Below are 22,957 nucleotides of genomic sequence, written 5' to 3'. Positions count from 1 at the left end.
ACATGTCCAGCTTTTCCGAAAAAAAACACTCGATCCTTTACTTGGAAGCGCTTCGTGCTCGAGAAAATCTTGTCGGAATAGGCTTATCGGGAAACACCAATACAATCGATTGCTGTTTACTTTCGAGCTCTTACTGGTAAAACCATGATAGCCGCACTTTCAAGAATTGCGGTTGTTTTTTTGGAGCATTTCTATCGACCAATTAACCACTTGATCGGCAATGACAGTGATGACGGAATAAGGATGACATTGGGGGCGCCACACACGACAGAGACTCAGAGGTCTATAGAGCACGATTGCCACAATCACACAAAAAAAAATTTTTCTGATTCAATCACGAAATTAATTGATCCAATTAATTTTTAATTGAAATGTCTTCAATCACAGAAATGATAGTATCAATTAAAAAATTAATTGAAGGTCAATTAAAAAAATAATTGATACTATTAATTTTTGTGATTGATTTTTGTTTCAAATAAAAAAATTGTTGAATCAATTAAATTTGTAATTGAATATTTTTTAAAACTCAATTAAGATTTTAATTGGAAAACTTTTAATGATATGTTTTTCAGTGTACCTTTTTTTCTGTTTGGTAGATTGACAAAATGCTTGATATTTTGAAAAACATTGCTCTCTAACAACAATTTTTTACAACAATTTTGCACAACAATAAAATTTTGACAAAATTTACTACAGAAATAAAATATTGACAAAATTTCCTATAGAAATAAAATTTTGATAAAATTTTCTATAAAAATAAAATGTTGACAAAATGTTCTATAGAAACAAAATCTTAGAAGAAGGTTCTATAGAAATAAATATTTTTACAAAAACAAAAACATTAACATAACCACAAAACTGAGATAGAAAAATTTAAAAAAGATAAAATGTTGACAAAATTTTCTTTAGAAATAGAATTTTGACAAAATTTTCTATAGAAATAAAATTTTGACAACATTTTCTACAGAAATAAAATATTGACAAAATTTCCTATAGAAATAGAATTTTGACTAACTTTTCTATGGAAATAAAATTTTTACAAAATTGCTATGGAAATAAAATTTTGACAAAATTTTCTATAGAAATAAAATTTTGACAAAATTTTTATGGAAATAACAATTTCAATAAAAATACAATTGTGACAAAAATGTTTATAAAAATAAAATTTTGACAAAATTTTCTATAGAAATAAAATGTTGACGAAATTTTCTATAGAAATAAAATTTTGAAAAAATTTTCTATAGAAATAAAATGTTGACAAAATTTTCTGTAGAAATAAAATTTGGACAAAATCTTCTATAGAAATAAAATTTGGACAAGATTCTGTATAGACATAAAATTTTTACAAAATTTCTATGGAAATAAAATTTTCAATAAAAATAAAATTGTGACAAAATTTTTTATAGAAATAAAATTTTGACAAAGTTTTGTACAGAACCAAAATTTTGAAAAAATTTTCTATAGAAATAACATTTTGGCAAAATTTTCTATAAAAATAAAATTTTGACAAAATTTTGTATAGAAATAAAATTTTGACAAAATTTTCTATAGAAATAAAATTTTGGCAAAATTTTTTAGAGAAATAAAATTTTGACAAAATTTTCTATAGAAAAAAAATTTTGACAAAATTTTGTATAGAAATAAAATTTTGACAAAATTTTCAACAGAAATAAAATTTTCTATAGAAATAAAATTTTGACGATATTTTGTACAGGAATAAAATTTTGCAAAAATATAGAAAAAAATGGGAAAAAATTTAAAAAATAAAATAACCACAACAATAGGATCGAAAACTTCAAAAAAGCTATAGAAATAAAATTTTGACAAAATTTTCTATAGAAATAAAATGTTGACAAAATTTTCTATAGAAATAAAATTTTGACAAAATTTCTATGGAAATAACATTTTCAATAAAAATAAAATTGTGACAAAAATTTTTATAAAAATAAAATTTTGACAAAATTTTCTATAGAAATAAAATTTTGACCAAATTTTCTATAGAAATAAAATTTTGAAAAAATTTTCTATAGAAATAAAATGTTGACAAAATTTCGTGTAGAAATAAAATTTGGACAAAATCTTCTATAGAAATAAAATTTGGACAAAATTTTGTATAGAAATAAAATTCTGACAAAATTTTCTAAAGAAATAAAATTTTTACAAAATTTCTATGGAAATAGAATTTTCAATAAAAATAAAATTGTGACAAAATTTTTTATAGAAATAAAATGTTGACAAAGTTTTGTACAGAAATAAAATTTTGAAAAAATTTTCTATCGAAATAACATTTTGGCAAAATTTTCTATAGAAATAAAATTTTGACAAAATTTTCTAAACAAATAAAATTTGCAAAAATATAGAAAAAAATGAGAAAAGAATTTAAAAAATAAAATAACCACAACAATAGGATCGAAAACTTCAAAAAAGCTATAGAAATAAAATTTTGACAAAATTTTCTATAGAAATAAAATTTTGAAAAAATTTTCTATAGAAATAAAATTTTTAAAAAATTTTCTATAGAAATAAAATTTTGACAAAATTTTCTATAGAAATAAAATTTTGACAAAATTTTCTAAAGAAATAAAGTTTTGAAAAATTTTTCTAAAGAAATAAAATTTTGCCAAAATTTTTTAATGAAATAAAATGTTGACAAAATTTTCTATAGAAACAAAATTTTGACAAAATTTTCTATAGAAATAAAATTTTGACAAAATATCTATGGAAATAAAATTTTCAATAAAAACAAAATTGTGAAAAATTTTCTACAAAAATAAAATTTTGACAAAATTTTCTATAGAAATAAAGTTTTGACAAAATTTTCTATAGAAATTAAATGTAGACAATATTTGCTATGGAAAAAAATTTTTTGACAAAATTTCCTATAGAAATGAAATTTTGACAAAATTTCCTATAGAAATGAAATTTTGACAAAATTTTCTATAGAAATAAAATTTTGACAAAATTTTCTATAGAAATAAAATGTTGACAAATTTTTCTAAAGAAATAAAATTTTGACAAAATTTTCTATAGAAATAAAAGTTTGACAAAAGTTCTTGTAGAAATAAAATTTGGACAAAATTTTCAGAAATACAATTTTCTATAGAAATAAAATTTTGACAATATTTTGTATAGAAATAAAATTTTGCAAAAGTTTTCTATAGAAAAAAAAACGACAAAAAAATTAAAAAAATAATAATAAAATAACCACAAAAATAGGATTGAAAACTTCAAAAAAGCTAAATTGTTGACAAGATTTTCTATTGAAATAAAATTTTGAAAAAAAAAAATTCTATAGAAATTAAATTATGACAAAATAAAATACAAAAAATTACAAACAAACACACACACACACACACAAAAATATGATCAAAAACTTCAAAAATATTTTTTTTAATTTGGTAGATTTGTGGTAAAATTTTCTTCAAATTTTGATATATTATTGTTAGCACGAGTGTCAACCGTGCTATATAGTCCTACCAGTGCAGCGTTATGCTAGTTGGAAGACCACCATATGCCAGCGATGATGAGAGACGGCTGCTTAGAGAAACCAGGTGGTAGTTATCCTAGCTAAGATCTGACATTTCCATGTATTTCAACAGTTACCTCTCTCTCTTCTTCTCCTTTGTCCAAATTGTGGACAATCGCCTAACATCACGAGACATCACTTGGCGTGTCTTACAAAACCTACCGACTTTCGGACTTCTTTTTTATAATAAAATAAAAAAATAGGAAAAAATATTGGGCTGTACTTTATTGCAATATCAGCCACCCTGTGTTCTAGGTTAGGTTTGTGTGTGGTACTGTTAATGTGTGTGGCATCAATGCAAGATTAAATCTCAACTTTCCGCTTCTTTGGTATCTACAGACCCATCCCCTAGACATACATGCTTCCCGGCATCAGATACAGTGAAAACTTTGAAAGGTGGGCATTCACGTCGCCTAAAATTGTCTCCACATTTAGGAGTTGTCCAGTTATGAAAGGTTAATTTTAATATGTTAATATAGCAAAAGTCCCTAGATAACTGTCCACATTTGAGAGAGAGTTGTTCGGTTTTCAGCGTGTCCAAATTTGAGAGATTTCACTGTACATAAATACCGAGAAAATAATATGGTTGCGACAACCATGTTACATGTTTCCCCTTCAAGCATAATGTTATGTTCTTTAAACATAGTTCAGGTGCGCTCATATTCCTTCTCGGGGTGTGTCGATCATTTCAAGACGGTTCTTTGCCAGGATTGTGGCAAAATACCATAGAGACATTTTCGTGCAGCGTGCAGCTTTGTCGACGGGTCATAATTCGTGTCAAAAGAAGCAAATTTGAACAAATTTAAAGTGATTCTAAGAAATGATGTTCGACAATTTTTGTTTTTAATTTAAACAAATTTTATACACCTCACTTTACTTTTTTGCATCACATATCAGCCACCCTGTTGATTCGGCCGAGCTCCTAGCATCCTTTGCCTTTTCATTTTTTATTATTAGCAAACCCTAATCTCGATATTTGATACGAATGGTAGATATTTGTTATTTAAGGGTATATTTTGTGGTAAGACTGACTTGACTTGACTTACCTGATGATGGGCTTTTGTTCTTCGACGTCAACGTCGACGTTGTTGCTATTGCTGTTGCCAAAAGTTATTTGGATCCTTGTACAACAATGCTTTCTTCCAGACCACTTGAGAGTGGTAAGAGTGTGTATTTTTGTTTTTTTTGCCAAAGCTTTTTCTTGCTTTGTAATAAATCAATTTTACGCACCACCTGAAAACGAAAAACAAATTAAAGTCATTAAATCAAAAACCAAATCAACATCACACAGCTCAACTTGAAGAGCTATGCGAAGAATGAAATGCAAGAACAATACCGAAAACAAAAAAATGCCAACATTTGTAGCATTAACATTAACAATAGCAATAGCAGTAACAAAAACAACAACAATAATAATACGAAGAATAACAAGGACAACAAGATTTTATTGTTATATATGTATATAGAATAATAATACTCTCCCTTCACCAAGGTCTCAATCTCTTCATTTATCACTCTCTGTCTCTCCCTCTCTCCATCACTATTGAGGACCCTTAGGCTCTTGAACAAAACTTGAAGTTTAACAATAGACCAGAATAGAATCGAATTCGAACAAAAGTGTGGAGTGGATGAGTAAGTGAGTAAGAGATGCTGCTGGAAAAAAAGAAACACAAGCACACACCCATTTATACTCACAACAATAGCAATAACAACAAATTCAATATTATAATGAATACTTTGGCGCCGGTATAATATTTAGTTTTTTTGCCCCTCAGCTCTGAGCTTTCCCTAAGCATTTACCTTTTCACTAAGTTTCCCCCTTCGTGTGGCCCCCTGCAAAAAAAAACTAAAGTTATGGAAAATATCATATGCTTTAGGCTGAATGAATGAATGTTGAGAAGAGAGTTGAAGTGAGAGAGAGATAGAGAACATAACACAATATGATGGGGGAGAGTTATAAACCTATACTATTGCCTGCTTGATTTCACCCATCTCGCTATAGGTGAGATTTATCCACTTGAAGTTAAAGTATTTTTCATATTCAAAGTTGATGATTACAATGCAGTAGAGTTTTACTAGTGAGAGAGAGGGTGGAGACGGGGTTATACAAAAGTGACCATCTTAGCATAATGATGATTCTCCAATACTACTTCCACTGCTACTATAGCCATAGGCAGAGAATTTATTTAAATGCTTAACATCGCAAACTCCTTAAATTTAATGCTATGGTCCAGAGAGTTTGTGGTGGGGGGAGGGGGTGTTTAAGGACTGCAGTGTTTTTTGTTTTTGTTGGCTTTTCTTAGTAACGGCTTAAAGACTTGCCTTTAAGATAAATGATGTTGCCATAACCACAAATTCCTATTTTGAATTGAATACCTGAATGTGGGGGCCATAATAGGCAAGAACGAACAAAAACAAAAAAATATGCTTAAATATATCTACCGGCCATCTATAATTCCTATATATTTGTAGCTATGGAGTATGGAGATTTTCAATATGGAAATGCGATTTGTTTTTCTACCTTGAGTGGCTTTCATGATAATCTTCCTTATGAAAAATTAATCAACTTAAAAGGTATTTACTTGGACTTTAATATTTTACCAACCATATGGCAATGGATTATATTCAGATCAGGAAATTTGGGGCATTATTTTATTTGTTCCTTTGGGGGTGGGGCTGGTAGTTATTAATTTTGGTTTAAATAGCTTAACGTATGAGTCTGTGGAGAATTATGGAATAGGATTTAGGTTCTCCTCATCATTTTGTAATTTTCCCAAAAGATTTCATTAACAAATCTATGGTACATAAAACTGGCAGATAATTGTGGTTGATCTTTAAGGCGGTCAAGTGCGAAGAAAGGTTATATTGGTCCAGTTTTAAGGTGTTGTCAAATGATTTTAAAATATTTCGGTGATATAACATATTAAACATATTTTACACAATTTTCCACAGAAATAAAAATTTGACAAAATTTACTATAGAAATACAATTTTGACAGAATTTTCTTATAGAAACAGAATTTTGATAAAATTTTCTATGGAAATGAAATCTTGACAAAATTTTCTATAGAAATAAAATTTTGATAAAATATTCTGTAGAAATAAAATTTTGACAAAGTTGTGTATAGAAATAAAATATCGATAATTTTTTTTATACAAATAAATTTTTGACAAAATAAATTTTTTTGTTTGGTAATATAAAATTTTGATAAAATGTTTTATAGAAATAAAATTTTGACAAAATTTTCTACAGAAATTAAACTTTGAAAACATTTTCTATAGAAATGAAATTTTGATAAAATTTTCTATAGAAATTCAATTTTGACAAAAGTTTATATAAAAATAAAATTTTGACAATATTTTCTATAGAAATTAAGTTTTGATAAAATTTTCTATAGAAATAAAATTTTATAAAAAAATCAAATGGAGAGACCCAAATCTATTTAGGGACAATATCAAACCATGGAGGTTTCTTGGTAGGTTGTTTGAATTCTTGCTGTTTTGGTAGATTTTTGAAAATATTCCTCTCTAGCTAGGAAATACTTAACAAATTTTCTACAGAAATAGAATTTTGACAAAATTTTCTATAGAAATAAAATTTTGATAAAATTTATATAGAAATAAAATTTTGATAATGTTTTCTGTAGAAATGAAATTTTGACAACATTTTTTATAGAAATAAAATTTTAACTAAATTTTCAATAGGAATTAAATTTTGACAAAGTTTTCTATAGAAATTAAATTTTGACAAAATTTTCTGTAGAAATAAATTTTTGACAAAATTTTCTATAGAAATAAAATTTTGACAAAATTTTCTAGAAAAATTTGAAAAAATTTTCTATAGAAACAAAAGGTTGACAAAATTTTCTATAGAAATGAAATTTTGACGAAATGTTCTATAGAAATAAAATTTTGATAAAGTTTTTTATAGAAATGAAATTTTGACAAAATTTTCTATAGAAATAAAATTTTGAGAAAATTTCTATAGAATAAAATTTTGAGAAAATTTCTAAAGAAATTAAATTTTGACAAAGTTTTCTATAGAAATTAAATTTTGACAAAATTTTCTGTAGAAATAGAATTTTGAGAAAATTTTCTATAGAAACGAAAAGGTTACAAAATTTTCTATAGAAATTAAATTTTGACAAAATGTTATATAGAAATAAAATTTGGATAAAGTTTTTTATAGAAATGAAATTTTGACAAAATTTTCTATAGAAATAAAATTTTGAGAAAATTTCTATAGAATAAAATTTTGAGAAAATTTCTATAGAAATAAAATTTTGACAAAATTTTCTATAGAAAAAAAATTTTGACAAAGTTGTGTATAGAAATAAAATATCGATAATTTTTTTTTTATACAAATAAAATTTTGACAAATTAAATTTTTTTGTTTGGTAATATAAAATTTTGATAAAATGTTTTATAGAAATAAAATTTTGACAAAATTTTCTATAGAAACGACATTTTGAAAACATTTGCTATAGAAATGAAATTTTGATGAAATTTTCTATTGAAATACAATTTTGACATAAGTTTCTATGGAAATAAAATTTTGACAACATTTTCTATAGAAATGAAGTTTTGATAAAATTTTCTATAGAAATAAAATTTTATAAAAAAATCAAATGGAGAGAGCCAAATCTATTTAGAGACAATATCAAACCATAAAGCGAGAGGTTTCACTTCAAAAGATTTATTCCCATTTAATAAGACACACACTCACACAGAGTCGCTAGAAGTCTGCCAAAAATTGCAGATTTTTTTTATTGTTTAGTAGATTGTTTGAATTCTTGCTGTTTTGGTAGATTTTGGAAAATATTCCCCTCTACCTAAGAGATACTTAACAAATTTTCTATAGAAATAGAATTTTGATAAAATTTTCTATAGAAATACAGTTTTGATAAAATTCTGTATAGAAATAAAAATGTGATAAAATTTTCTACAGAAATAGAATTTTGACAAAATATTCAATAGAAATAAAATATTGATAAAATTTTTAATAGAAATAAAATTTTGATAAAGTTTTTTATAGAAATTAAATTTTGACAAAATTTTCTACAGAAATGAAATTTTGACGAAATGTTCTATAGCAATAAAATTTTGATAAAGTTTTTTATAGAAATGAAATTTTGACAAAATTTTCTATAGAAATAAAATTTTGAGAAAATTTCTATAGAAAAACAATTTTGACAAAATTTTCTATAGAAACAAAAATTTTGACAAAATTTTCTATGGAAACAAAAAGTTGACAAAATTATCTATAGAAACAAAAAGTTGACAAAATTATGTATAGAAAAATAAAATTTTGACAAAATTATTTATATAAATAAAATTTTGATAAATTTATCTATAGAAAAACCAATTTTTACAAAATTTCCTACAGAAATAAAATTTTGGCAAAATTTTCTGTAGAAATGAAAGTTTGACGAAATGTTCTATAGAAATAAAATTTTGATAAAGTTTTTTATAGAAATGAAATTTTAACAAAATTTTCTATAGAAATAAAATTTTGAGAAAATTTCTATAGAAATAAAAATTTGACAAAATTTTCTATAGAAACAAAAAGTTGAGAAAATTATCTATAGAAAAATAAAATTTTGACTAAATTATTTATATAAATAAAATTTTGATAAATTTATCTATAGAAATAAAAATTTTTACAAAATTTTCTATAGAAATAAAATTTTGATAGAATTTTCTCTAGAAATAAAATTTTGGCATCCCCTAGACAGACCCATCCCCTAGACATACATGCTTCCCGGCATCAGATACAGTTAAAACTCTGAAAGGTGGACATTCTATAGATATAAAATCTTGAGGAAATTTTTAAAAGAAATAAAATTTGAACAAAATTTTCTATAGAAATAAATATTTTATAAAATTTTCTATAGAAGTAAAGTTTTGACAAGATTTTCTTTTGAAATAAAGATTAGATAAAATTGTCTATAGAAACAAAAATTTTGACAAAATTTTCTATAGAAACAAAAAGTTGACAAAATTATCTATAGAAAAATAAAATTTTGACTAAATTATTTATATAAATAAAATTTTGATAAATTTATCTATAGAAATAAAAATTTTTACAAAATTTCCTATAGAAATAAAATTTTGGCAAAAGTTTCTATAGAAATAAAATTTTGATAGAATTTTCTCTAGAAATAAAATTTTGGCAAAATTTTCTATAGATATAAAATCTTGAGGAAATTTTTAAAAGAAATAAAATCTGAACAAAATTTTCTATAGAAATAAATATTTTATAAAATTTTCTATAGAAATAAAGTTTTGACAAGATTTTCTTTAGAAATAAAGATTTGATAAAATTGTCTATAGAAATAAAATTTTGATAAAGGTTTTTTTAGAAATGAAATTTTGACAAAATTTTTAAAAGAAATAATATTTTGATAAAATTTTCTATAGAAATAAAATTGTGACAAAATTCTCTATAGAAATAAAAATTTGAGAAAATGTTATATAGAAAGAAAATTTTGACAAAATTTTTAAAAGAAATAAAATTTGAACAAAATTTTCTACAGAAATAAAATTTTGACAAATTTTTCTATAGAAATGAAATTTTTATAAAATTTTCTATAGAAATAAAATTTTGACAACATTTTCTATAAAATAAAAGTTTGACAATTTTTTCTACAAAAATAAAATTTCGACAAATTTTTCTAAAGAAATAAAATTTTGAAAAAATGTCTATGGCTTCCATCACGAATAACTTTATTTCGGAATGTAATAGAATGGGAAATGCTTTTGTAAGTCTGGAAGCAATAAAATGAAATTCCACTGAAATAAATCTGTCAGCTATCAAATGAGCGATTAAGAAATGATAGCAAACCTGCAATTCATATTAACCCACCTGTAGGTGTCTTACCGAATGACCTCAGCAGGAAATTGCAGCATGGATGAGAGTGAAAACCTGAAATCCACTAAGAGGTCCTGATATCGGAGCTATTAATTAAATGTATGACGGGAAAAATGGCTGTAAAGTCCAAAATCCATAGAATAGCATCGCATATCAATCACCAATTCCATTGTTGATCTCGGCAAATGTAACCTCTCTTTGAATTCTTTATTTTGTTTGTCATGTCATATTACCAACCAAAAAAAAAAAAAACAATACAAAACTATTTGGGACTCCTCCATCTTCGAAAATATTTCACATTACTTTAGTGAAGTTTGAAATTCACTTAACTGGTCTCAAATCCCCAAATCTATTTCAGAGAAAACTGAAATTATTTTTCTTTTCTTTACTAGGGAGGGACCCATCTCACTCCCTCCCCCTTCCACAGCTGAGTTTCAAGCATTATTCTGTGGGGCACATATTTCAACTAACTTTGGCCCCTCTCAAGGCAAAAAAAAAAAAACAAAATAGAAAACATACGTGAATTCCAAATCAGCCAAGAAAACCAAGTTGGAAAAGGTAAAACATGAGACTTGCATCAATGAGCTGTCTCTCCATTATGTTAACAGTTCCCCAGATAGAAGACTTTTTTTGTTATGTCTTCAGAGGGTCCTTTGGGAGGATTACCACCATTGGCCTATGTTGGCTTTATATGATAATGCTGGATGTGTGGCTGTTGTTGTTGTTGCCACTAAATAACTATAGTTTCTTGTTTTCGTATTCCTGGACAACTTTCCGAGTTTCTTGTAATAATTGTTGTTGTAGTTGTCTTTTGCTGTTGTTGTTATTGGTGGTAATAATTTGTTGTTATATTCCTCCGTTTTGGGTATTATTTGGCTCGAAAGTAGAAAATTACATGGAAAACTTTATCTTTAACATTAGGTTAGATTGGAAGGTAAGAAGGTAGGTAAGTGAGTTAGGATTTCTATGCCCATCACTGGTTCACCCATTCGTTTGTCTTACAGTTTAACTTGGACACTTTGTTGTTATTGTGAGATGTTGGTTGGCAGCAATTGTTGGATAGTTGTTTGGTTACGAAAGAGAGAAAGATGCTGATAGAGATGCCGATAGAGATACAGGAATAAATATTATTACCAAAGAGAAAATTTATATTTTCCAAGGATTTGTACAGAAATGGGTAGAAATGGGAACATTTCATTTCATTTCATTACATTCAATTCAATTCCAAATTATTTTATTTTATTTTATTTTATATTATTTCATTTTCAATTTAATATAATTTCATTTAATTACATTTCATTTAATTTTATTTAATTTTATTTAATTTAATTTTATTTTATTTTATTTTAGTTTATTTTATTTCATTTCATTTCATTTCATTTCATTTTATTATTTTATTTTATTTTATTTTTTTATTTATTATTTTTTATTTATTTATTTCATATTACTTTATTTTATTTTGTTTATTTCATTTCATTTAATGTTGTTTTTTATTTTATTTTATTTCTTTTCATTTCATTTCATTTTATTTTTTATTTTGTTTCATTTCATTTTATTTTAATTTATTTTATTTTATATTATTTTATTTTTTATTTTAATTTTATTTTTTACAAAATTTTCTATGCAAATAAAAATTTGAAAAGATTTTCTATTGAAATAAGATTTTCAAAACATAAAATTTTGACGAATATTGTCTATAAAAATAAAATTTTGTTTGTTTTTTTTATTTTATTTTATTTTATTTTATTTTATTTAATCTTATCTTATTTTATTTTATTTTGTTTTATTTTATTCATTTTACTTTATTTCATTTTATTATTTTTTTATTTATTATTTTTTATTTATTTATTTCATTTTACTTTATTTTATTTTGTTTATTTCATTTAATTTTGTTTTGTTTTTTATTTTATTTCTATTCTTTTCATTTCATTTCATTTTATTTTTTATTTTGTTTCATTTCATTTTATTTTAATTTATTTTATTTTATATTCTTTTATTTTTTTATTTTAATTGTATTTTTTACAAAATTTTCTATGGAAATAAAAATTTGAAAAGATTTTCTATTGAAATAAGATTTTCAAAACATAAAATTTTGACGAATATTGTCTATAAAAATAAAATTTTGTTGGTTTTTTATTTTTATTTTATTTTATTTTATTTTATTTTATTTTATTTTATTTTATTTAATCTTATCTTAGTTTATTTTATTTATTTTATTTCATTTTATTTTATTTTATTTTATTTTATTTTATTTTATTTTATTTTATTTAATCTTATCTTATTTTATTTTATTTTGTTTTATTTTATTCATTTTACTTTATTTCATTTTATTATTTTTTTATTTATTATTTTATATATATTTATTTCATTTTACTTTATTTTGTTTATTTCATTTCATTTTATTTTTTATTTTATTTTATTTCTTTTCTTTTCATTTTTTATTTTATTTTATTTCATTTCATTTTATTTTGTTTTAATTTATTTTATATTCTTTTATTTTTTTATTTTAATTTTATTTTTTACAAAATTTTCTGGAAATAAAAATTTGAAAAGATTTTCTATTGAAATAAGATTTTCAAAACATAAAATTTTGACGAATATTATCTATAAAAATAAAATTTTGTTTGTTTTTTATTTTTATTTTATTTTATTTTATTTAATTTAATCTTATTTTATTTTATTTTATTTTATTTTATTTTATTTTATTTCATTCATTTTACTTTATTTCATTTTATTATTTTTTATTTATTATTTTTTATTTATTTATTTCATTTTACTTTATTTTATTTTGTTTATTTCATTTCATTTCATTTTATTGTATTTCTTTTCTTTTCTTTCCATTTTATTTTATTTCATTTCATTTTATTTTAATTTATTTTATATTATTTTATTTTAATTTTATTTTTTAAAAAATTTTCTATGGAAATAAAAATTTGAAAAGATTTTCTATTGAAATAAGATTTTCAAAACATAAAATTTTGACGAATATTGTCTATAAAAATAAAATTTTGTTTGTTTTTTTTATATTTTTATTTTATTTTTATTTTATTTTATTTTATTTTATTTTATTTTATTTTATTTTATTTAATAATATCTTATCTTATTTTATTTTATTTTATTTTATTTTATTTTATTTTATTTTGTTTTATTTTATTCATTTTACTTTATTTCATTTTATTATTTTTTTATTTATTATTTATTTATTTCATTTTACTTTATTTTATTTTGTTTATTTCATTTCATTTCATTTCATTTCATCTTATTTTTTATTTTATTTCTTTTCTTTTCATTTTATTTTTTATTTCATTTTATTTTATTTTAATTTATTTTATATTCTTTTATTTTTTTATTTTAATTTTATTTTTTACAAAATTTTCTATGGAAATAAAAATTTGAAAAGATTTTCTATTGAAATAGGATTTTCAAAACATAAAATTTTGACGAATATTGTCTATAAAAATAAAAGTTTGTTTGTTTTTTTATTTTTATTTTATTTTATTTTATTTAATCTTATCTTATTTTATTTTATTTTTTTATTTTATTTAATCTTAACTTATCTTATTTTGTTTTGTTTTATTTTATTTCATTTTTTTATTTTTTTATTTCATTTAATTTCATTTCCTCTCAACTCTTTTTGTACCCTCCACCATAGGATGGGGGTATATTAACTTTGTCATTCCGTTTGTAACACATCGAAATATTGCTCTCAGACCCCATAAAGTATATATATTCTGGGTCGTGGTAAAATTCTGAGTCGATCTGAGCATGTCCGTCTGTCCGTTCGTCCGTCTCTTGAAATCACGATAACTTCCGAACGAAACAAGCTACCGACTTGAAACTTGGCACAAGTAGTTGTTATTGATGTAGGTCGGATGGTATTGCAAATGGACCATATCGGTCCACTTTTACGTATAGCCCCCATATAAACGGACCCCCAAATTTGGCTTGCAGACCCTCTAAGAGAAGCAAATTTCATCCAATCCGGCTGAATAGTGTTAGTGTATGGTCTCTAATAACCATGCCAAAATTGGTCCATATCGGTCCACTTTTACGTATAGCCCCCATATAAACGGACCCCCAAATTTGGCTTTCGATTGCTCTAAAAGAAGCAAATTTCATCCGATCAGGCCGAAATTTGGTACATGGTGTTAGTATATGGTCTCTAACAACCATGCAAAAATTGGTCTATATCGGTCCACTTTTACGAATAGCCCCCATATAAACCGATCCCCCGATTTGACCTCCGGAGCCTCTTAGAGAACCAAATTTCATCCGATCCGGCTGAAATTTGGTACATGGTATGTATATGGTCTCTAATAACTATGCAAAAATTGGTCCACATCGGTCCATAATTATATATAGCCCCCATATAAGCCGATCCCCAGATTTGACCTCCGGAGCCTCTTAGAGGAGCAAAATTCATCCGATACTGTTGAAATTTGGTATGTGGTGTTAGTATATGGTCTCTAACAACCATGCAGAAATTGGTCCACATCGGTCCATAATTATATATAGCCCCCATATAAACCGATCCCCCGATTTGGCGTGCGGAGCCTCTAAGCCGATTTGGCTTGCGGAGCCTCAAACGGATCGGATGAAATTTGGAACATGGTGTTAGAATGTGATCTCTAACAAACACGCAAGAATTGGTCCATATCGGTCCATAATTATATATAGCCCCCATATAAACCGTTCCCCAGATTTGATCTCCGGAGCCTCTTGGAGGAGCAAAATTCATCCGATCCGGTTGAAATTTGCAACGTGGTGTTAGTATAAGGCCGCTAATATCCATGCCAAAATTGGTCCATATCGGTTTATAGTTATATATAGCCGATCCCCAATCACACAAAAATTGGTCCATATCGGTTCATATTCATGGTTGCCACTCGAGCCAAAAATAATCTACCAAAAATTTTAATTTTATGGAAAACATTGTCAAAATGTTATTTCTATAGAAAATTTTGTCAAAATTTTATTTCTATAGAAAATTTTGTAAAAATTTTATTTCTATAGAAAATTTTGTAAAAATTTTGTTTCTATAGAAAATTTTGTCAAAATTTTATTTCTATAGAAAATTTTGTCAAAAATCTATTTCTATAGAAAATTTTGTTAAAATTTTATTTCTATAGAAAATTTTGTAAAAATTTTTTATCTATACAAAAAGTTTATAAATTTTTTTTTCTATAGAAAATTTTTCCAAATTTTATTTCTATAGAAAATTTTTCCAAATTTTATTACTATAAAAAATTTTGTCAAGATTTTATTTCTATAGAAAATTTTGTCAAGCTGAATTATTTTTATACCCTCCATCATAGGATGGGGGTATATTAACTTTGTCATTCCGTTTGTAACACATCGAAATATTGCTCTAAGACCCCATAAAGTATATATATTCTGGGTCGTGGTGAAATTCTGAGTCGATCTAAGCATGTCCGTCCGTCCGTCCGTCCGTCCGTCTGTTGAAATCACGCTAACTTCCGAACGAAACAAGCTATCGACTTGAAACTTGGCACAAGTAGTTGTTATCGATGTAGGTCGGATGGTATTGAAAATGGGCCATATCGGTCCACTTTTACGTATAGCCCCCATATAAAGGGACCCTCAGATTTGGCTTGTGGAGCCTCTAACAGAAGCCTATTTCATCCGATCCGGCTGAAATTTGGTACATGGTGTTGGTATATGATCTCTAACAACCATACAAAAATTGGTCCACATCGGTCCATAATTATATATAGCCCCCATATAAACCGCTCCCCAGATTTGGCTTGCGGAGCCTAAAAGAGAAGCAAATTTCATCCGATCCTGCTGAAATTTGGTACATGGTGTTGGTATATGGTCTCTAACAACTATGCAAAAATTGGTCCACATCGGTCCATAATTATATATAGCCCCCATATTAACCGATCCCCAGATTTGGCTTGCGGAGCCTAAAAGAGAAGCAAATTTCATCCGATCCGGCTGAAATTTGGTACATGGTGTTGGTATATGGTCTCTAACAACCACGCAAAAATTGGTCCACATTGGTCGATAATTATATATAGCCCCCATATAAACCGATCACCATATTTGGCTTGCGGAGCCTCAAAGAGAAGCAAATTTCATCCGATCTGGCTGAAATTTGGTACATGATGTTGGTATATGGTCTCTAACGACCATGCAAAAAAGTGTCCATATCGGTCCTTAATTATATATAGCCCCCATATAAACCGATCCCCAGATTTGGCTTGTGGAGCCTCTAAGAGAAGCATATTTCATCCGATCCGGCTGAAATTTGGTACATGGTGTTGGTATATGGTCTCTACCAATAATGCAAAAATTGGTCCACATCGGTCCATAATTATATATAACCCCCATATAAACCGATCCCCAGATTTGGCTTGCGGAGCCTCAAAGAGAAGAAAATTTCATCCGATCTGCCTGAAATTTGGTACATGATGTTGGTATATGGTATCTAACAACCATGCAAAAATTGGTCCACGTCGGTTCATAATTATATATAGCCCCCATATAAACCGATTCCCAGATTTGGCTTGCGAAGTCTCCAAGAGAAGCAAATTTCATCCAAGCCGGTTGTAATTTGGAACATGGTGTTAGTATATGATCTTTAACAACCGTGCCCGAATTGGTCCATATCGGTCCATAATTATATATAGCCCCCATATAAAACGTTCTCCAGATTTGACCTCCGGAGCCTCTTGGAGGAGCAAAATTCATCCAATCCGGTTCAAATTAGGAACGTGGTGTTAGTATATGTTCGCTAACAACCATACCAAAATTGGTCCAATCACACAAAAATTGGTCCATATCGGTTCATAATCACGGTTGCCACTAGAGCCAAAAATAATCTACCAAAATTTTATTTCCGTAGAAAATTTTGTCAAAATTTTATTTCTATAGAAAATTTTGTCAAAATTTTATTTCTAGAGAAAATTTTGTTAAAATTTTATTCGGTTCATAATAAAATTGTCATCATTTTCAAAATTTTATTTCTATAGAAAATTTTGTTCAAATTTTATTCGGTTCATAATCATGGTTGCCACTCGAGCCACAAATAATCTACCAAGATTTTATATCTATAGAAAATTTTGTCAAAAGTTTATTTCTATAGAAAATTTTGTTAAAATTTTATTTCTGTAGAAATTGTTGTCAAAATTTTCTTTCTATAGAATATTTTGTCAAAATTTTTATTACTATAGAAAATTTTGTTAAAATTTTATTTCTGTAGAAAATGTTATCAAAATTTTATGTCTACTTTGTCAAACTGAATTATATACGTATTGGATCGATCTTTTTTGATTTAATATATACCACGTATGGACTTACATACAATTTAGAAGATGGTGTTATGAGGTTTTAAGATACCTTGCCATCGGCAAGCGTTACCGCAACTTAAGTAATTCGATTGTGGATGGCAGTGCTTACAAGAAGTTTCTACGCAATCCATGATGGAGGGTACATAAGCTTCGGCCTGGCCGAACTTACGGCCGTATATACTTGTTTTGTTTAATATATACCCCGTATGGTCTAACTTACAATTGAGAAGACGGTGTTAAGAAGTTTTAAGATACCTTGCCATCGGCAAGTGTTACCGCAACCCAAGTAATTCGATTGTGGATGACAGTCTTCAGTAGAAGTTTCTACGCAATCCATGGTGGAAGGTACATAAGCTTCGGCCTGGCCGAACTTACGGCCGTATACACTTGTTTTTCTTTTCTTTTCTTTTTTTTTTTCTTCTCTTCTATTCCTTTCTCTTCATTCTCTTTTCTTTCTTTTGTGTTATTCTCTTCTCTCCATTTCATTCCTTCCGTTCCGTTCCCGTTCTTTCCCTTCTTACTACACACAAAGAAAATTTCATTAAAAGTCAGCCAACGAAAATGTTTCATTGATATAACGAAAAATTTTCAGTAATACAATGAAAATATTCGTTAATAGTACGAAACGTTGCGTTGATTAACAGAAAATTCGTTATAATAACGAATAATTAACGAATTTGTTTCATTGGTTGACTTTTAACGATACATTTCGTTAATATAACCAAACTTTTTCTATTAGTGTATACTCCTATCGTCTCGTCCCTTTTCGCTCTGTTCCTTTCCTTTCTTCTCTTCTGCTCCCCTCTCGTTTTCTCTTCTCTTCTTAATTCTTCTCTCCATTCCTTTCCTTTTCTTCTCCTCCGCATTCCTATCCTAGCCACGCCTCGCCTTTCCTTTTTATACCCACCACCATAGATTGGTGACGGGGTATAATAAGTTTGTCATTCCGTTTGTAACGCATCGAAATATCGATTTCCGACTATATAAAGTATATATATTCTTGATCAGGGAGAAATTCTAAGACGATATAAGCATGTCCGTCTGTTCGTCTGTCTGTCTGTCTGTCTGGCTGTCTGTTGTAATCACGCTACAGCATTCAATAATGGAGCTATCGTCCTGAAATTTGGCACAGAATCGTCTTTTGTCTGCGCGCAGGTCAAGTTCGAAGATGGGCTATATCGGGCCATGTTTTGGTATAGCCCCCATATAAACCGACCTCCCGATTTGGGGTCTTTCGCTTATAGAAACCGTAGTTTTCATCCAATTTGCGCGAAATTGAAAATCTAGAGGTATTTTGGAACCTTGAAGAGGTGTGCCAAAAATGGTGAGTGTCAGTGCATGTTTTGGTATAGCCCCCATATAGACCGATCTCCCGACTTTACTTCTTGGGCTTATAGAATCCGTAGTTTTTATCCAAATTGCCTCAATTTCAAATTCTAGAGGTATTTTAGAACCATAAAGAGGTGTGCCAAAAATGGTGAGTAGCGGTCCATGTTTTGGTATAGTCCCCATATAAACCGATCTCCCGATTTTTCTTTTTGGGCTTATAGAATTCGTAGTTTTTATCCAATTTGCCTGAAATTTAGAACTAAATCCAGAATCTGATATAGTCCTCATAGGTGAAATCTTTAAATTTATCATCGGGAAGTGTCCTCAAGCCCTCCTGAAATTTCAAACGAAACCCTAATAATTGGTTCATGGTGGTGGGTATTTAAGATTCGGCCCGGCGGAACTTACTGCTGTATATACTTGTTTCTTTTCTTATATTGTGTTTTTATCGCACTTCCTTTCCTTGTTTTTCATCCTATGTCCATCCCTTTCCTTCATTTCATTAAATTCAATTTAATGTAATTTACAGCAATGCAGAATTTTCAATTATTTTTTTAATTCTCTATATGGCATCCCTATCTTTTGGGGACCTTACGAACTTTTATTTTATGGATATTCTCCATGTTGGAAGACCCAAGTCAAAAACAAAACAAACTACCGTAAAGAAAATGAAGATGAAATTGAAGCTGAGAGAAAAGTTTATAGAGTTCCGTGTTATGTGGGCAGGGGGTGGGGCGGAAAGGGTAGCGCCATATCCGGGAAGAGTTGAGGTGCTGTGAAAAAGTTCCAAGTTCTAACTTTGTTTATTTGTTTGGTGTTACTGATGTTGTTGGCAATGTTGTTGGTGTTTGTCTTCTTGTTATCCCCCTTGCCATAGACCAAACTTTGCTTGTTATTATTATCCAAATGTTGGGCAAACAGTAGTAGATTTAAAGGTGTGGAATAACTAGAAATGCATGCCACCACCATCACCACCACCATCGCCACCTCCAACACCTAAAGCGATAAGAGTTGGCGGATGATGGTGAATCTACAAGGGGATGGGGGGAATAAATATTTTTGTTGTTGTATTTGTCGATTCTCAAAGGTATTAAAGGCCAATATTTGTAATACACTTTTGCGAAGAGGTTACGCACTAAGCCTCAATCGCATCTTCACCAATGTCCCTTTTACAAGTGTCAAACTTTTATATTGAACTGAATAGCATTGTAGGAAAGGTGAGAGAATAAGAGAGACAGAGAGAAAGAGAAAAAGAGAGAGCAATCACAGGTGCAGGGAAAATCTATTTGAATGTTTATTACATTTTCAGTCTTGTGTTTGTAATTGAGTCTCATAGAAGATTTTAGTTCTTTGTTTACCAGTGTCTGCGAGTATTCTGTCATATTTACGCAGACTCTCAATAGTCAAGATCTATTTTTAGCTCTTCTTTAAACTCCATCAGAAGCGGACTATACGGTACCGTAAGCTTAAATGACGATCATTTGTGTGAACAGAGCAAAATTCATTTAAATAGTAGGTGGGTACAGTAGGAATCTAGTTGATTAGTAGACGGAAACAGTAGTCCATGTAGTAGTTGGGGACAGTAGGAATCTTTGCAATCAGGTGTAGTAAACTGAAATCTTTTATTTTCTTATTAAATTGTGGAGGACCCAACACAATCCTGCGGTACGTGCCATAAGGGAATATATTAAATTGCTCGGAAATAATACGAGACCACAAAACGTGGTGAACAACCCAGCAAACAAAGCGTCGCCAAAAAAGTGGTGAAAATGTTCTTTTTGGATCCGGAAATGGTGCTAAATTGGCGCAGAAGCGATGAATTTAACATGGGCTTGTCATAGGACGGATGTACACCATTTCTACATTCGGTGCACCAAATTCGCATCACTTCTTAAGGCGTGATGCGAATTCAGTGTTTTGGATGTGAATTAAGAAATTTTGTGATATTTTGACAAATAAATAATTTTTAAAAATTTTTATGATTTTTAACGCTTGTCTGGAACGTTTGACATAAAATATTTTCAAAAATTCGCAATTTTTCTAGAATGGATTTAGCCAAATTTAAATAATTTGTACCATTTTATTAATTCTTAATCTGTTTTGAACCTATTTGAAATAAAAAAATTTAATTTCCCTTAAAAATATGAAAAAAGCCAGTTATAAAAAAATTGACTCAAATGAACTTCCTGTACAGTTAAAAATAAAGAACTTCTTTGGGAGGACATTTTTGGAAGTGCATTTAAGGTTATGCATATAGAAGAACTACCAAATTTTTTTGCTGGGAGATTGCCAGACGGCAATGAAGGCAATAGCGAACACTACCTTTTGATGGCGCGAACCGTATGATCAACGAATACTCGGAATACGTCAGAATCCGCATCATATGGATGTCGGAATAAGAGGAAACATAAAGGCAAATGGAGTGGCGATAAGAGCTAGGACACATAGGGAAGTGAACATAGAGAACATAGAGGCAACGCGAGTCGATTTGGATGAATGGGTCCTTGGTCCTTATAAAGCGATGTAGAGCAATGCAATGGTTGCAAAGGCGACGAAAATACTATGGGGGGGATCCAGACAAGAAAAAGTTAGGAGAACAGGAAAGTAGGATGACGGTCAGAAAGGCCGTGGGCATAATGACCGGATACCTAGAATTGAGAGGATAGTGCATTTAGAGCGTATGTGTGGATAGTAGAATATCATGCTAATAGTAGTTAGGAACAGTAGGAATTTAGGCATATAGTAGGTAGAAACATTAGGAATATAAATACATAGTACTGAGCCTATAGGGACCAGATCACAGTCATTGCCTTCATTGTCGTCGATTTATAACACACACACACAGAAAAAAGTCAGTTGTTAAGCTGATGCTAAAATTAATTTATTTAATAATTATTTCTTTACTTTTAGCTCATTTTTGCTTTTATGAGAAGGAAGAATTTCGTAAATGTTAGTTAAAAATTACAGTAAATTTTCGTCATTTTAACGATGCATTATGGAAATGGAATACAATTCAATTCAATTATCACACGAGACAGTTTAGCTGTTTTTTTTTTTTCATTTTCATTTGTCCATTTTTGATGCACGCTCAATCAATCGCAAAACTGACAAAAAAAGCTATTTCAAAAGAAATGTCATATTACTAAAGCCAACTAGAGGAAGCCGATCAAATTTGTACAATGCCAGTGGAGAAAGTAGCAGTTCATGCTTATAGTAGTTAGGAACAGTAGGAATCTATGCATATAGTAGGTAGAAACAAAAGGAATCTAAATACATAATACTGAGTCGATAGGGGGTCAGATCTGGAAAATGCGATCGATATGAATGCTAATGGCATTGTTTTCACAGATATTTGAGATAATGCTTTGTTTTTATGGGGCAGCACTTCGATTTTTTTCATATGCCGCGGTCGTTTTAAGGGTAGGGCTACCTCATGAATTTAATATTAGTGGGGCCATCTATGTATGGTGTAGGGAATTTTTTTGTCATACGATTGTTAAACCATATTAAAGGGTGATACGGTCAAAATTTAGTCAATATAAACTTGACGTATTTCTTTCAATTTTGCATTTAAAAACCCTGAACACCCCTCATTTTGAAGGTGTGTGTGTGTAGAATGTTGCTCCTATTTTGATTTTGGAATTCACTCTTCAGTTGTCAAAATGCCGTCCAAGCAAGAAGAGCAGCATATCAAAATTTTGCTGGCGCATCGCGAAAATCCGAGCTACTCGCCCGCAAAGCTGGCAAAATCGTTAAAAGTTGCCAAATCAACCGTTACAAATGTAATTAAAGTGTTTGGGGAACGTTTGTCGACAGCCACGAAGTCTGGATCGGGGGGGTATCGAAAACCGGAAGCCGCTGAGACGATAAAGAGAGTTACCGGTAGTTTCAAGCGAAACCCTAACCTCTCTCTCCGAGA

General features: G+C 28.2%; 1 protein-coding gene across 1 annotated transcript in view; it reads right to left on the bottom strand.

The window, feature by feature from the left end:
* The window catches only part of DIP-gamma (Dpr-interacting protein gamma), a 534,433-nt gene that overhangs the window by 280,625 nt on the left and 230,851 nt on the right, over positions 1 to 22,957 (bottom strand). The window contains exon 2 of the mRNA XM_075289492.1: positions 4,573 to 4,759. The gene's annotated coding sequence lies outside the window, so the exon portion shown is untranslated. The remainder of the gene's footprint in view (positions 1 to 4,572; positions 4,760 to 22,957) is intronic.

Source organism: Haematobia irritans, chromosome 1 (assembly GCF_050003625.1).
Source record: "Haematobia irritans isolate KBUSLIRL chromosome 1, ASM5000362v1, whole genome shotgun sequence".
Classification (NCBI taxonomy): domain Eukaryota; kingdom Metazoa; phylum Arthropoda; class Insecta; order Diptera; family Muscidae; genus Haematobia; species Haematobia irritans.
The sequence above is the reverse complement of the archived record's forward strand: the minus strand, read 5'-3'. Positions and strand labels throughout refer to the sequence as shown.